General features: G+C 40.9%; 1 protein-coding gene across 1 annotated transcript in view; it reads right to left on the bottom strand.

Annotated features, from left to right (window-relative positions):
• The window catches only part of PPP1R13L (protein phosphatase 1 regulatory subunit 13 like), a 129,917-nt gene extending 119,958 nt beyond the window's left edge, over positions 1–9,959 (bottom strand). Inside the window, exon 1 of the mRNA XM_053688786.1 lies at positions 9,753–9,959. The gene's annotated coding sequence lies outside the window, so the exon portion shown is untranslated. The remainder of the gene's footprint in view (positions 1–9,752) is intronic.
• Positions 9,960–17,090: the final 7,131 nt, after the last annotated feature.

Raw genomic sequence — 17,090 nt, 5'->3', positions numbered from 1 at the left:
CAATTACATTTGTTTAGTTTAACATTTTCTGCCGGTGATTTTACTAAATTCTATTTAAATTCAGCAGTTAAACGAAAGCACCAGATCAATTGCATTGCGAATTAGCTGCAGACAGAAAAAAAATATATTCATTTTTTAAAAATCTTTCTTGAATAAATTTGTTTCCTTTTCTAGCGATTTAACATCACAAGGTAGAAATGTAGTAATACAAAAATGTGCATCTCACACTCAGAAGTCACAAAAAGGCTAGGGGGGAGGGTTGAAAAATCCCTAAAAGCCAGTGACCAATCAGTGCGCTGCTGCTTTTCAGCGCTACTCCATATTTAACTGTTCTCTACAAACAGCACTTTGCTCCGGATGCACTGTGTTGAGGAAAACAGAGCAAAGCGCTGTTTGAAGAGTACAGTCTTATGTGAAGCAGCGCTGTAAAGTTTATGTACATGATGCATCTTCTGCAATGACATTTCAGATCACAGCATGTTCTGCCTTGGGGGAGCCTACCTAGTTTTACTCTTCAATAAAAGATAGAGAACGAAGCAAATTTCATAACAGAAGTAAATTGGAAAGTTGTTTAAAATTGCAGCGCTATCCGAATCATGAACTTTTATTTTTTACTTTACTGTCCCTTTAAGGAAGTGTAAAAATAAAAAGACGACGACATTGTGATGTTCCTGTAGGTTATTGTGAACACTCAGTGGAAACCGCTCTACCAAGAAAGAGCAAAAGAGAATCCGATAATTGCTGAATAATCTCTCAGATACCCCAAAGGCAAAAGGGAGGAGAGGAATTTGGTGACAATTAGGGGCTAAACAGGGAATATTTAGCATAAAAAGATTATAAGAATAGAAGGGCAAGAAGAGCGGCTCCGGGGCAGAACCATAAGAAGAGGCTAATGCCGTCTGTCACACAGGGGGCGAGGGGAGGGAGGTTTACAAAGAGCAGAATGGGGTGAAGATGTTCAGGTGTCTAAACTGACGTCAGTTCATTGTTTATTCAGAAACAGTAGAAACCAGTGACCTCATTAATTCCGTTTCTATTCACTAAACCTCACATCTACCCCACAAGTCAAATCCTCACAGATGATCATTAAGAGGAGAGACTCCAGCGCATGCCGATAAGCACCAAACGTCCCCATCTTACCAACCAGGCAGGCAGTGGCCTTCAGCTATTCAAGGAGTGGAGTATATTAGCGTCACAGCGCAAGATCTGCGACACTAATAAACGCAGCACCAAGAAAATAGCCGGCATTAGGTTTGTAAAAGAAAACTTTACTGAATAACAAATGGTTACCTACAGCATAAACCTAGCGACAACTCCAGGACTGGGACCAGGAATAGGCCTACAGCATAAACCTAGTGACAACTCCAGGAGTGGGACCAGGAATAGGCCCACGCATAAACCTAGTGACAACTCCAGGACTGGGACCAGGAATAGGACCACGCATAAATCTAGTGACAACTCCAGGACTGGGACCAGCAATAGGCCCACGCATAAACCTAGTGACAACTCCAGGACTGGGACCAGGAATAGGCCCACGCATAAATCTAGTGACAACTCCAGGACTGGGACCAGGAATAGGACCACGCATGAACCTAGTGACAACTCCAGGACTGGGACCAGGAATAGGCCCACGCATAAACCTAGTGACAACTCCAGGACTGGGACCAGGAAGAGGCCCATGCATAAATCTAGTGACAATTACAGGACTGGGACCAGGAATAGGCCCACGCATAAATCTAGTGACAACTCCAGGACTGGGACCAGGAATAGGCCCACGCATTAATCTAGTGACAACTCCAGGACTGGGACCAGCAATAGGCCCACGCATAAACCTAGTGACAACTCCAGGACTGGGACCAGGAATAGGCCCACGCATAAATCTAGTGACAACTCCAGGACTGGGACCAGGAATTGGCCCACATCAGCTACGTAGCAGAATACATCAGGAATAGGCCCCTGTAAAGCAGCGCACATCAGCTACGTAGCAAAATACACCAGGTCCTGTACGACCTCTGATTAAAGGGGCACTAAATACACCAGGTCCTGTACGACCTCTGATTAAAGGGACACTAAATACACCAGGTCCTGTACGACCTCTGATTAAAGGGACACTAAATACACCAGGTCCTGTACGACCTCTGATTAAAGGGGCACTAAATACACCAGGTCCTGCACGACCTCTGATTAAAGGGGCACTAAATACACCAGGTCCTGCACGATCTCTGATTAAAGGGGCACTAAATACACCAGATCCTGCACGACCTCTGATTAAAGGGGCACTAAATACACCAGGTCCTGCACGACCTCTGATTAAAGGAACACTAAATACACCAGGTCCTGCACGACCTCTGATTAAAGGGACACTAAATACACCAGGTCCTGCACGACCTCTGATTAAAGGGACACTAAATACACCAGGTTCTGCACGACCTCTGATTAAAAGGGACACTAAATACACCAGGTTCTGCACGACCTCTGATTAAAAGGGACACTAAATACACCAGGTCCTGCACGACCTCTGATTAAAAGGGACACTAAATACACCAGGTCCTGCACGACCTCTGATTAAAGGGGCACTAAATACACCAGGTCCTGCACGACCTCTGATTAAAGGGGCACTAAATACACCAGGTCCTGCACGACCTCTGATTAAAGGGGCACTAAATACACCAGGTCCTGCACGACCTCTGATTAAAGGGGCACTAAATACACCAGGTCCTGTACGACTTCTGATTAAAAGGGGCACTAAATACACCAGGTCCTGTACAACCTCTGATTTAAAGGGGCACTAAATACACCAGGTCCTGCACGACCTCTGATTAAAGGGACACTAAATACACCAAGCAACTTTCTATTTTACTCCTATTTTCAGCACCCTTCATTTAGCCACCAATCAGCAACCGCTACCCAGGTGCTGAGCCTAAAATGGGCCGGCTGCTAAGCTTACATTACTGATTTTCAAATAAAGATACCAAGAGAATAAAGACAATGTGATAATAGGAGTAAATTCTAAAGTTGCTGGGTTTAGTGTCCATTTAACTGCCGGACAGAAAATAATGTGCTTTCTGCTTTACAAAGTGTGCGGATCTTATTGTTACCCATAGTAAGAGAAGCACGGCCATCGGTGCGCCTGAGTCCGTCAGCACATCTCTCTGGCGCGCCCGTCTCTGCCAGTGTCTATATGCGTATTTTTATCCAGCAGTGTCTAACTGTCAGTACGTCTATCAATATGCCCTGTAATCTGCAAGTGATTCTGCTCACCTGTGCCTGACAGTCTATCTACAAATGCACCTGTCAGTGAATCCGTGTCCTTGTATCTAGGGTTGCCACCTGTCCCTTAAAGTACAGAACACTTATAAGTTACACATGCTGCAGGGTGTGCAGGGAGGAACATGAATAGTGCTGTTCAGAAACACAATAGATGTTCCTCTCTGCACACCCCGCAGCATGTGTAACTCATAAGTGTCCAGGAAAACATGGCTGAGGTGGCAACCCTACTTGTATCTGTCAGTGTATCTGACTGTATAGCTGTAGGTGCATATCTGTATGCCTGTACTATCAGTGTATCTGACTGTATAGCTGTAGGTGCATATCTATATGCCTGTACTGTCAGTGTATCTGTGTCCTTGTATCTCACAATATATCTATGTGCACGCCTGTACCTGTCAGTGTATCTGTGCACCTGTATCTCACAATATATCTATGTGCGCGCCTGTACCTGTCAGTGTATCTGTGCACCTGTATCTCACAATACATTTATGTGCGCGCCTGTACCAGTCAGTGTATCTGTGCGCCTGTATCTCACAATATATCTATGTGCGTGCCTGTACCTGTCAGTGTATCTGTGCGCCTGTATCTCACAATACATTTATGTGCGCGCCTGTACCTGTCAGTGTATCTGTGCGCCTGTATCTCACAATATATCTATGTGCGCGCCTGTACCTGTCAGTGTATCTGTGCGCCTGTATCTCACAATATATCTATGTGCGCGCCTGTACCTGTCAGTATATCTGTGCGCCTGTATCTCACAATATATCTATGTGCGCGCCTGTACCGGTCAGTGTATCTGTGCGCCTGTATCTCACAATACATTTATGTGCGCGCCTGTACCTGTCAGTGTATCTGTGCACCTGTATCTCACAATATATCTATGTGCGTGCCTGTACCTGTCAGTGTATCTGTGCGCCTGTATCTCACAATACATTTATGTGCGCGCCTGTACCGGTCAGTGTATCTGTGCACCTGTATCTCACAATACATTTATGTGCGCGCCTGTACCTGTCAGTGTATCTGTGCGCCTGTATCTCACAATATATCTATGTGCGTGCCTGTACCTGTCAGTGTATCTGTGCGCCTGTATCTCACAATACATTTATGTGCGCGCCTGTACCGGTCAGTGTATCTGTGCACCTGTATCTCACAATACATTTATGTGCGCGCCTGTACCTGTCAGTGTATCTGTGCGCCTGTATCTCACAATACATTTATGTGCACGCCTGTACCTGTCAGTGTATCTGTGCGCCTGTATCTCACAATAGATTTATGTGCGCGCCTGTACCTGTCAGTGTATCTGTGCGCCTGTATCTCACAATACATTTATGTGCGCGCCTGTACCGGTCAGTGTATCTGTGCGCCTGTATCTCACAATACATCTATGTGCGTGCCTGTACCGGTCAGTGTATCTGTGCGCCTGTATTTCACAATACATTTATGTGCGCGCCTGTACCTGTCAGTGTATCTGTGCGCCTGTATCTCACAATACATCTATGTGTGCGCCTGTACCGGTCAGTGTATCTGTGCACCTGTATCTCACAATACATTTATGTGCATGCCTGTACCTGTCAGTGTATCTGTGCACCTGTATCTCACAATATATCTATGTGTGCGCCTGTACCAGTCAGTGTATCTGTGCGCCTGTATCTCACAATATATCTATGTGCGCGCCTGTACCTGTCAGTATATCTGTGCACCTGTATCTCACAATATATCTATGTGCGCGCCTGTACCTGTCAGTGTATCTGTGCACCTGTATCTCACAATATACCTATGTGCGTGCCTGTACCTGTCAGTGTATCTGTGCACCTGTATCTCACAATATATCTATGTGCGTGCCTGTTCCTGTCAGTGTATCTGTGTCCTTGTATCTGTCAGTGTATCTGTGCGCCTGTATCTCACAATATATCTATGTGTGTGCCTGTACCTGTCAGTGTATCTGTGCGCCTGTATCTCACAACATATCTATGTGCGTGCCTGTTCCTGTCAGTGTATCTGTGCGCCTGTATCTCACAATACATTTATGTGCGCGCCTGTACCTGTCAGTGTATCTGTGCGCCTGTATCTCACAATACATCAATGTGCGCGCCTGTATCTGTCAGTGTATCTGTGCACCTGTATCTCACAATATATCTATGTGCGTGCCTGTACCTGTCAGTGTATCTGTGCACCTGTATCTCACAATATATCTATGTGCGTGCCTGTTCCTGTCAGTGTATCTGTGTCCTTGTATCTGTCAGTGTATCTGTGCGCCTGTATCTCACAATATATCTATGTGCGTGCCTGTACCTGTCAGTGTATCTGTGCGCCTGTATCTCACAATACATCTATGTGTGCTCCTGTACCTGTCAGTGTATCTGTGCGCCTGTATCTCACAATATATTTATGTGCGCGCCTGTACCTGTCAGTGCATCTGTGCGCCTGTATCTCGCAATACATCTGTGTGTGCTCCTGTACCCGTCAGTGTATCTTTGCGCCTGTATCTCACAATACATTTATGTGTGCTCCTGTACCTGTCAGTGTATCTGTGCGCCTGTATCTCACAATATATCTATGTGAGCGCCTGTACCAGTCAGTGTATCTGTGCGCCTGTATCTCACAATACATTTATGTGCACGCCTGTACCGGTCAGTGTATCTGTGCGCCTGTATCTCACAATACATTTATGCGCGTGCCTGTACCTGTCAGTGTATCTGTGCGCCTGTATCTCACAATACATCTATGTGTGCGCCTGTACCGGTCAGTGTATCTGTGCACCTGTATCTCACAATACATCTATGTGCGCGCCTGTACCTGTCAGTGTATCTGTGCACCTGTATCTCACAATACATCTATGTGTGCGCCTGTACCTGTCAGTGTATCTGTGCACCTGTATCTCACAATACATTTATGTGCGTGCCTGTACCTTCAGTGTATCTGTGCGCCTGTATCTCACAATACATCTATGTGCGCGCCTGCGGCCTGTGCCTGTCAGTGTATCTGTGCGCCTGTATCTCACAATACATTTATGTGCGCGCCTGTACCGGTCAGTGTATCTGTGCGCCTGTATCTCACAATACATCTATGTGCGTGCCTGTACCTGTCAGTGTATCTGTGCACCTGTATCTCACAATATATCTATGTGTGCGCCTGTACCGGTCAGTGTATCTGTGCACCTGTATCTCACAATACATCTATGTGTGCGCCTGTACCTGTCAGTGTATTTGTGCGCCTGTATCTTACAGCGTCTGTATCTGCGCGTCTGTATCTGCGCGCCTGTATCTTACAGCGTCTGTATCTGCGCGCCTGTATCTTACAGCGTCTGTATCTGCGAGCCTGTATCTTACAGCGTCTGTATCTGCGAGCCTGTATCTTACAGCGTCTGTATCTGCGAGCCTGTATCTTACAGCGTCTGTATCTGCGAGCCTGTATCTTACAGCGTCTGTATCTGCGAGCCTGTATCTTACAGCGTCTGTATCTGCGAGCCTGTATCTTACAGCGTCTGTATCTGCGAGCCTGTATCTTACAGCGTCTGTATCTGTGAGCCTGTATCTTACAGCGTCTGTATCTGTGAGCCTGTATCTTACAGCGTCTGTATCTGTGAGCCTGTATCTTACAGCGTCTGTATCTGTGAGCCTGTATCTTACAGCGTCTGTATCTGTGAGCCTGTATCTTACAGCGTCTGTATCTGTGAGCCTGTATCTTACAGCGTCTGTATCTGTGAGCCTGTATCTTACAGCGTCTGTATCTGTGAGCCTGTATCTTACAGCGTCTGTATCTGTGAGCCTGTATCTTACAGTGTCTGTATCTGTGAGCCTGTATCTTACAGTGTCTGTATCTGTGAGCCTGTATCTTACAGTATATCAGTGTATATCTCTGTATCTTTCCTCTCTAATCTCTGTGGCTACCTACCTCTCTGTATGTGAATCTGTATGAACCTGTTAAACAGGCTGAATAATTGCTTTTTCCTTACAGCACTCTATAGAGCATCAGTCCATTAACCCCTCTCACACCAGAGTCTGTAGAACTTTGTAGCCTTTCAGAGCACTGCCCTTTCACTAACACTCAACAGAACATCATTCCCTATCACTAATCAGGAAAGTGTTCCTCAAAAACGATATACTGCAGAACATTACTCCCTTTTTTTGTCTCTGCAGAGCATTGCTTTCTTAACTTACGGCTGCACATTATATTTCTCTAATGTTTTAACTAGAATTAAACGGTACTGTGTCCATAACAGGACAGGATTTATATGTAGTTTTATGGCACAGTGAGATCAGGATACATGCAGCATATACTTGCTAAAGCTTTACAATACTTCCCTGCCTTAATCCCACCTACTAACAACGTTCTGCAGAGCATCACTCCCTCACCTACTAACAACGTTCTGAAGAGCATCACTCCCTCACCTACTAACAACGTTCTGCAGAGCATCACTCCCTCACCAACTAACAACGTTCTGCAGAGCATCACTTCCTCACCTACTAACAACGTTCTGCAGAGCATCACTCCCTCACCAACTAACAACGTTCTGCAGAGCATCACTCCCTCACCTAACAACATTCTGCAGAGCATCATTCCCTCACCAACTAACAATGTTCTGCAGAGCATCACTCCCTCACCTACTAACAATGTTCTGCAGAGCATCATTCCCTCAACTACTAACAACATTCTGCCGAGCATCACTCCCTCACCTACTAACAATGTTCTGCAGAGCATCACTCCCTCACCTACTAACAATGTTCTGCAGAGCATCATTCCCTCAACTACTAACAACATTCTGCCGAGCATCACTCCCTCACCTAACAACAATCTGCAGAGCATCACTCCCTCACCGACTACTCTATAAAGTAGTGCTCCAGTAACCCTTCTCCTGACAACATTCTTACAGAGTACTCATTTCTTAATCCCCTCTTGCCAATAAGCCTAGCTCTGCTCTCTACCATGCTGCAGGCCATCACACCTCTTGCAATTACTTGTGCATCACTCCCTCCTATGCTAACACCATGCACACCATTTAACCTCTCGCTTGACAAAACCACTTAGAGCATCACTCTCTTCAGCTGTTCCCTAGTAATATGCTACAGGCCTCTGATCTTTCCCTACCAACACTCTGCAGAGCATTGCACATGCCAGCAGACTGCAGGGTAACCTGTTAACTCCTCTCATGTTTGCAGCACCATGCAAAGCTAACGCCAGCAGAGTAAACCTGTTAAAACCTTCCATACCAGCGCCCTTCAGAATATCACTGCTATACCTCCTCTCATGCCAGCGCCCAGCAGAATATCACTCCTTTAACTCCTTTCATGCCAGCGTCCTGCAGAATATCACTCCCTTAACTCCTCTCATACCAGCACCCTGCAGAATATCACTCCTTTAACTCCTTTCATGCCAGCGTCCTGCAGAATATCACTCCCTCAACTCCTCTCATACCAGCGCCCTGCATAATATCACTCCCTTAACTCCCCACATACCAGCGCCCTGAAGAATATCACTCCCTTAACTCCTCTCATACCAGAGCCCTGCAGAATATCACTCCCTTAACTCCCCACATACCAGCGCCCTGAAGAATATCACTCCCTTAACTCCTCTCATACCAGAGCCCTGCAGAATATCACTCCCTTAACTCCTCTCATACCAGCGCCCTGCAGAATATCACTGCCTTAGCTCCTCTCATGCCAGCGCCCTGCAGAATATCACTGCCTTAGCTCCTCTCATACCAGCGCCCTGCAGAATATCACTCCCTTAACTCCTCTAATGCCAGCGCCTTGCAGAATATCACTCCCTTAACTCCTCTAATGCCAGCGCCCTGCAGAAAATCACTCCCTTAACTCCTCTAATGCCAGCGCCCTGCAGAATATCACTCCCTTAACTCCTCTAATGCCAGCGCCCTGCAGAATATCACTCCCTTAACTCCTCTAATGCCAGCGCCCTGCAGAATATCACTCCCTTAACTCCTCTAATGCCAGCGCCCTGCAGAAAATCACTCCCTTAACTCCTCTAATGCCAGCGCCCTGCAGAATATCACTCCCTTAACTCCTCTAATGCCAGCGCCCTGCAGAATATCACTCCCTTAACTCCTCTAATGCCAGCGCCTTGCAGAATATCACTGCCTTAACTCCTCTCATACCAGCACCCTGCAGAATATCACTCCCTTAACTCCTCTCATGCCAGTACCCTGTTGACTAAGTCTGTTAACCCCTCACTTTCCAAAATTCTGCCAAGTACCTCTCCCTTAATCTCCATCTTGCCAGCACCCTGGAAATACAAGATGGCACACCCATAACCCTTCCCTGCCAGCACCCTGCACTCTATTAACCCCTGAAGATTATCTTCCCACATAAAATAGCACATTCTGCAGAGCATCTCACCAAATACAATAATATCCCTGCAAAGCTTCACTTGGTTAACCCTTAAAGAGCATGTCACCATTTCCTGCAGAGCATCAATCTCACTTAATAAGAGGGTAATATTCCTGCAGGACATTGCAGCACACTCACCTCAGTATACAATCAGTGCAGTCTTGTTGGCATTGTCCAGCAGCTGGGCATCTGTCCTGGTGCCCTGGGTCTCTGTGCCCCTTTGTTTCTGGGCTGTGCTGCTTTACATATAAATCTCTTTATGGTCTCCTTGTTCTCCCCTTTATCCCCCACTTTTCCCTCCCCCAGAAACTTTCTCCGTTCACTCCTCTGTTTGCTTTGTCTCTCTGGGTAAAACTTTCTGCCCCCCTCCCTCTCTTCTCTCCTCCTCCTTCTTCACATTCCTCCACACTGGGCAGGTATGTCTGAGCCCATCCAGGTGGGGCCACCGCAGAGCTTTCTGGGAACTGTAGTCCGAGCGCCCTCTGCTTTTCTTTTCATTTCATTACATACAGCAGTAGCTAAACTACTACTCCCAGCGTGTCTCGCAAAACTACAACTCCCAAGAGACCATGCGCCCCAAGGGCACGTTAGTTTTTCATCTGGAATGTGGCAAAAGTCCTCAGGAATACAGTTTGTGTGATGAATACACGTGACAGTGACATGTCACCTATATACTGGTACAATAAATATCACTGTCACATGTCACCTATATACTGGTACAATAAATATCACTGTCACATGTCACCTATATACTGGTACAATAAATATCACTGTCACATGTCACCTATATACTAGTACAATAAATATCACTGTCACATGTCACCTATATACTGGTACAATAAATATCACTGTCACATGTCACCTATATACTGGTACAATAAATATCACTGTCACATGTCACCTATATACTGGTACAATAAATATCACTGTCACATGTCACCTATATACTGGTACAATAAATATCACTGTCACATGTCACCTATATACAGGTACAATAAATATCACTGTCACATGTCACCTATATACTGGTACAATAAATATCACTGTCACATGTCCCCTATATACAGGTAAAATAAATATCACTGTCACATGTCACCTATATACAGGTACAATAAATATCACTGTCACATGTCCCCTATATACAGGTACAATAAATATCACTGTCACATGTCACCTGTATACTGGTACAATAAATATCACTGTCACATGTCACCTATATACTGGTACAATAAATATCACTGTCACATGTCACCTATATACTGGTACAATAAATATCACTGTCACATGTCACCTATATACTGGTACAATAAATATCACTGTCACATGTCACCTATATACTGGTACAATAAATATCACTGTCACATGTCATCTATATACAGGTAAAATAAATATCACTGTCACATGTCACCTATATACTGGTACAATAAATATCACTGTCACATGTCATCTATATACAGGTAAAATAAATATCACTGTCACATGTCACCTATATACAGGTAAAATAAATATCACTGTCACATGTCATCTATATACAGGTAAAATAAATATCACTGTCACATGTCATCTATATACAGGTAAAATAAATATCACTGTCACATGTCACCTATATACAGGTAAAATAAATATCACTGTCACATGTCACCTATATACTGGTACAATAAATATCACTGTCACATGTCACCTATATACTGGTACAATAAATATCACTGTCACATGTCACCTATATACTGGTACAATAAATATCACTGTCACATGTCATCTATATACAGGTAAAATAAATATCACTGTCACATGTCATCTATATACAGGTAAAATAAATATCACTGTCACATGTCACCTATATACTGGTACAATAAATATCACTGTCACATGTCACCTATATACTAGTACAATAAATATCACTGTCACATGTCACCTATATACTGGTACAATAAATATCACTGTCACATGTCACCTATATACTGGTACAATAAATATCACTGTCACATGTCACCTATATACTGGTACAATAAATATCACTGTCACATGTCACCTATATACTGGTACAATAAATATCACTGTCACATGTCACCTATATACTGGTACAATAAATATCACTGTCACATGTCACCTATATACAGGTAAAATAAATATCACTGTCACATGTCACCTATATACTGGTAAAATAAATATCACTGTCACATGTCACCTATATACCGGTACAATAAATATCACTGTCACATGTCACCTATATACCGGTACAATAAATATCACTGTCACATGTCACCTATATACCGGTACAATAAATATCACTGTCACATGATGTCACCTATATACTGGTACAATAAATATCACTGTCACATGTCACCTATATACTAGTACAATAAATATCACTGTCACATGTCACCTATATACTGGTACAATAAATATCACTGTCACATGTCACCTATATACTGGTACAATAAATATCACTGTCACATGTCACCTATATACTGGTACAATAAATATCACTGTCACATGTCACCTATATACTGGTACAATAAATATCACTGTCACATGTCACCTATATACTGGTACAATAAATATCACTGTCACATGTCACCTATATACTGGTACAATAAATATCACTGTCACATGTCACCTATATACTGGTACAATAAATATCACTGTCACATGTCACCTATATACTGGTACAATAAATATCACTGTCACATGTCACCTATATACTAGTACAATAAATATCACTGTCACATGTCACCTATATACTGGTACAATAAATATCACTGTCACATGTCACCTATATACAGGTACAATAAATATCACTGTCACATGTCACCTATATACTGGTACAATAAATATCACTGTCACATGTCACCTATATACTGGTACAATAAATATCACTGTCACATGTCACCTATATACTAGTACAATAAATATCACTGTCACATGTCACCTATATACTGGTACAATAAATATCACTGTCACATGTCACCTATATACTAGTACAATAAATATCACTGTCACATGTCACCTATATACTGGTACAATAAATATCACTGTCACATGTCACCTATATACTAAGTACAATAAATATCACTGTCACATGTCACCTATATACTGGTACAATAAATATCACTGTCACATGTCACCTATATACTGGTACAATAAATATCACTGTCACATGTCACCTATATACAGGTACAATAAATATCACTGTCACATGTCACCTATATACTGGTACAATAAATATCACTGTCACATGTCACCTATATACTGGTACAATAAATATCACTGTCACATGTCACCTATATACTGGTACAATAAATATCACTGTCACATGTCACCTATATACAGGTACAATAAATATCACTGTCACATGTCACCATACTGGTACAATAAATATCACTGTCACATGTCACCTATATACAGGTACAATAAATATCACTGTCACATGTCACCATACTGGTACAATAAATATCACTGTCACATGTCACCTATATACTGGTACAATAAATATCACTGTCACATGTCACCTATATACTGGTACAATAAATATCACTGTCACATGTCACCTATATACTGGTACAATAAATATCACTGTCACATGTCACCATATACTGGTACAATAAATATCACTGTCACATGTCACCTATATACTGGTACAATAAATATCACTGTCACATGTCACCTATATACTGGTACAATAAATATCACTGTCACATGTCACCTATATACAGGTAAAATAAATATCACTGTCACATGTCACCTATATACTGGTACAATAAATATCACTGTCACATGTCACCTATATACTAGTACAATAAATATCACTGTCACATGTCATCTATATACAGGTAAAATAAATATCACTGTCACATGATGTCACCTATATACTGGTACAATAAATATCACTGTCACATGTCACCTATATACTGGTAAAATAAATATCACTGTCACATGTCACCTATATACTGGTACAAAAAATCACTGTCACATTTCACCTATATACTGGTACAATAAATATCTACGTGTCACATGTCAACTATATACTGTACAATAATATATCACTGTCACAGGGTCACCTATATACTAGGTACAATAGAATAGCACTGTCACATGTCACCTATATACAGGGTAAAATAAATATCACTGTCACAGTCACCTATATACCAGTCAAAAACATTATCACATGTCACTTAGTCACCTATATACTGGTACAATAAATATCACTGTCACACTGTCACCTATATACTGGTACAATAAATATCACTGTCACTAGGTCACCTTGATACCTGTAAAATAAATATCAATGACACATGACCTATATAATGGTACAATAAAATCACTGTCACATGTCACCTATATACAGGTAAAATAAAATCTCACTGTCACATGTCACCTATATACTGGTACAATAATTATCATGTCACATGTCACCTATATACTGCTAAATAAATATCACTGTCACATGTCCACCTATATACAGGTATAATATCTCACATCCCTATATACAGTACTGTCACTTGTCACATTCCCTAATATTACAGGTAAAATAAATATCACTGCACATGTCACCTATATACTCGGTACAAATATATCACTGTCCACAATGTCACCTATATACAGGTAAAATAAATATCACTGTCACATGTCACCTATATACAGGTAAAATAAATATCACTGTCACATGTCACCTATATACAGGTAAAATAAATATCACTGTCACATGTCACCTATATACTGGTAAAATAAATATCACTGTCACATGTCACCTATATACTGGTAAAATAAATATCACTGTCACATGTCACCTATATACTGGTACAATAAATATCACTGTCACGTGTCACCTATATACTGGTACAATAAATATCACTGTCACATGTCACCTATATACTGGTACAATAAATATCACTGTCACATGTCACCTATATACAGGTAAAATAAATATCACTGTCACATGTCACCTATATACAGGTAAAATAAATATCACTGTCACATGTCACCTATATACTGGTACAATAAATATCACTGTCACATGTCACCTATATACTGGTACAATAAATATCACTGTCACATGTCACCTATATACTGGTACAATAAATATCACTGTCACATGTCACCTATATACTGGTACAATAAATATCACTGTCACATGTCACCTATATACAGGTACAATAAATATCACTGTCACATGTCACCTATATACAGGTACAATAAATATCACTGTCACGTGTCACCTATATACTGGTACAATAAATATCACTGTCACATGTCACCTATATACAGGTAAAATAAATATCACTGTCACATGTCACCTATATACAGGTAAAATAAATATCACTGTCACATGTCACCTAATATACTGGTACAATAAATATCACTGTCACATGTCACCTATATACTGGTACAATAATTATCACTGTCACATGTCACCTATATACTGGTACAATAAATATCACTGTCACATGTCACCTATATACAGGTACAATAAATATCACTGTCACATGTCACCTATATACAGGTACAATAAATATCACTGTCACATGTCACCTATATACTGGTACAATAAATATCACTGTCACATGTCACCTATATACAGGTAAAATAAATATCACTGTCACATGTCACCTATATACTGGTACAATAAATATCACTGTCACATGTCACCTATATACAGGTAAAATTAAATATCACTGTCACATGTCACCTATATACAGGTAAAATAAATATCACTGTCACATGTCACCTATATACTGGTACAATAAATATCACTGTCACATGTCACCTATATACAGGTAAAATAAATATCACTGTCACATGTCACCTATATACAGGTACAATAAATATCACTGTCACATGTCACCTATATACAGGTAAAATAAATATCACTGTCACATGTCACCTATATACTGGTAAAATAAATATCACTGTCACATGTCACCTATATACTGGTAAAATAAATATCACTGTCACATGTCACCTATATACTGGTACAATAAATATCACTGTCACATGTCACCCTATATACTGGTACAATAAATATCACTGTCACATGTCACCTATATACAGGTACAATAAATATCACTGTCACATGTCACCTATATACAGGTAAAATAAATATCACTGTCACATGTCACCTATATACAGGTAAAATAAATATCACTGTCACATGTCACCTATATACTGGTACAATAAATATCACTGTCACATGTCACCTATATACTGGTACAATAAATATCACTGTCACATGTCACCTATATACTGGTACAATAAATATCACTGTCACATGTCACCTATATACAGGTAAAATAAATATCACTGTCACATGTCACCTATATACAGGTAAAATAAATATCACTGTCACATGTCACCTATATACTGGTACAATAAATATCACTGTCACATGTCACCTATATACAGGTAAAATAAATATCACTGTCACATGTCACCTATATACAGGTAAAATAAATATCACTGTCACATGTCACCTATATACTGGTACAATAAATATCACTGTCACATGTCACCTATATACTGGTAAAATAAATATCACTGTCACATGTCACCTATATACTGGTACAATAAATATCACTGTCACATGTCACCTATATACAGGTAAAATAAATATCACTGTCACATGTCACCTATATACAGGTAAAATAAATATCACTGTCACATGTCACCTATATACAGGTACAATAAATATCACTGTCACATGTCCCCTATATACTGGTACAATAAATATCACTGTCACATGTCACCTATATACTGGTACAATAAATATCACTGTCACATGTCACCTATATACTGGTACAATAAATATCACTGTCACATGTCACCTATATACAGGTAAAATAAATATCACTGTCACATGTCACCTATATACTGGTACAATAAATATCACTGTCACATGTCACCTATATACTGGTACAATAAATATCACTGTCAACATGTCACCTATATACTGGTACAATAAATATCACTGTCACATGTCACCTATATACTGGTAACAATAAATATCACTGTCACATGTCACCTATATACTGGTACAATAAATATCACTGTCACATGTCACCTATATACTGGTACAATAAATATCACTGTCACATGTCACCTATATACTGGTACAATAAATATCACTGTCACATGTCACCTATATACAGGTAAAATAAATATCACTGTCACATGTCACCTATATACAGGTAAAATAAATATCACTGTCACATGTCACCTATATACTGGTACAATAAATATCACTGTCACATGTCACCTATATACTGGTACAATAAATATCACTGTCACATGTCACCTATATACTGGTACAATAAATATCACTGTCACATGTCACCTATATACAGGTAAAATAAATATCACTGTCACATGTCACCTATATACAGGTAAAATAAATATCACTGTCACATGTCACCTATATACAGGTAAAATAAATATCACTGTCACATGTCACCTATATACTGGTACAATAAATATCACTGT

Source organism: Bombina bombina, chromosome 7 (assembly GCF_027579735.1).
Source record: "Bombina bombina isolate aBomBom1 chromosome 7, aBomBom1.pri, whole genome shotgun sequence".
Taxonomy (NCBI): Eukaryota; Metazoa; Chordata; class Amphibia; order Anura; family Bombinatoridae; genus Bombina; species Bombina bombina.
This window is presented reverse-complemented; position numbering and strand designations above follow the sequence as displayed.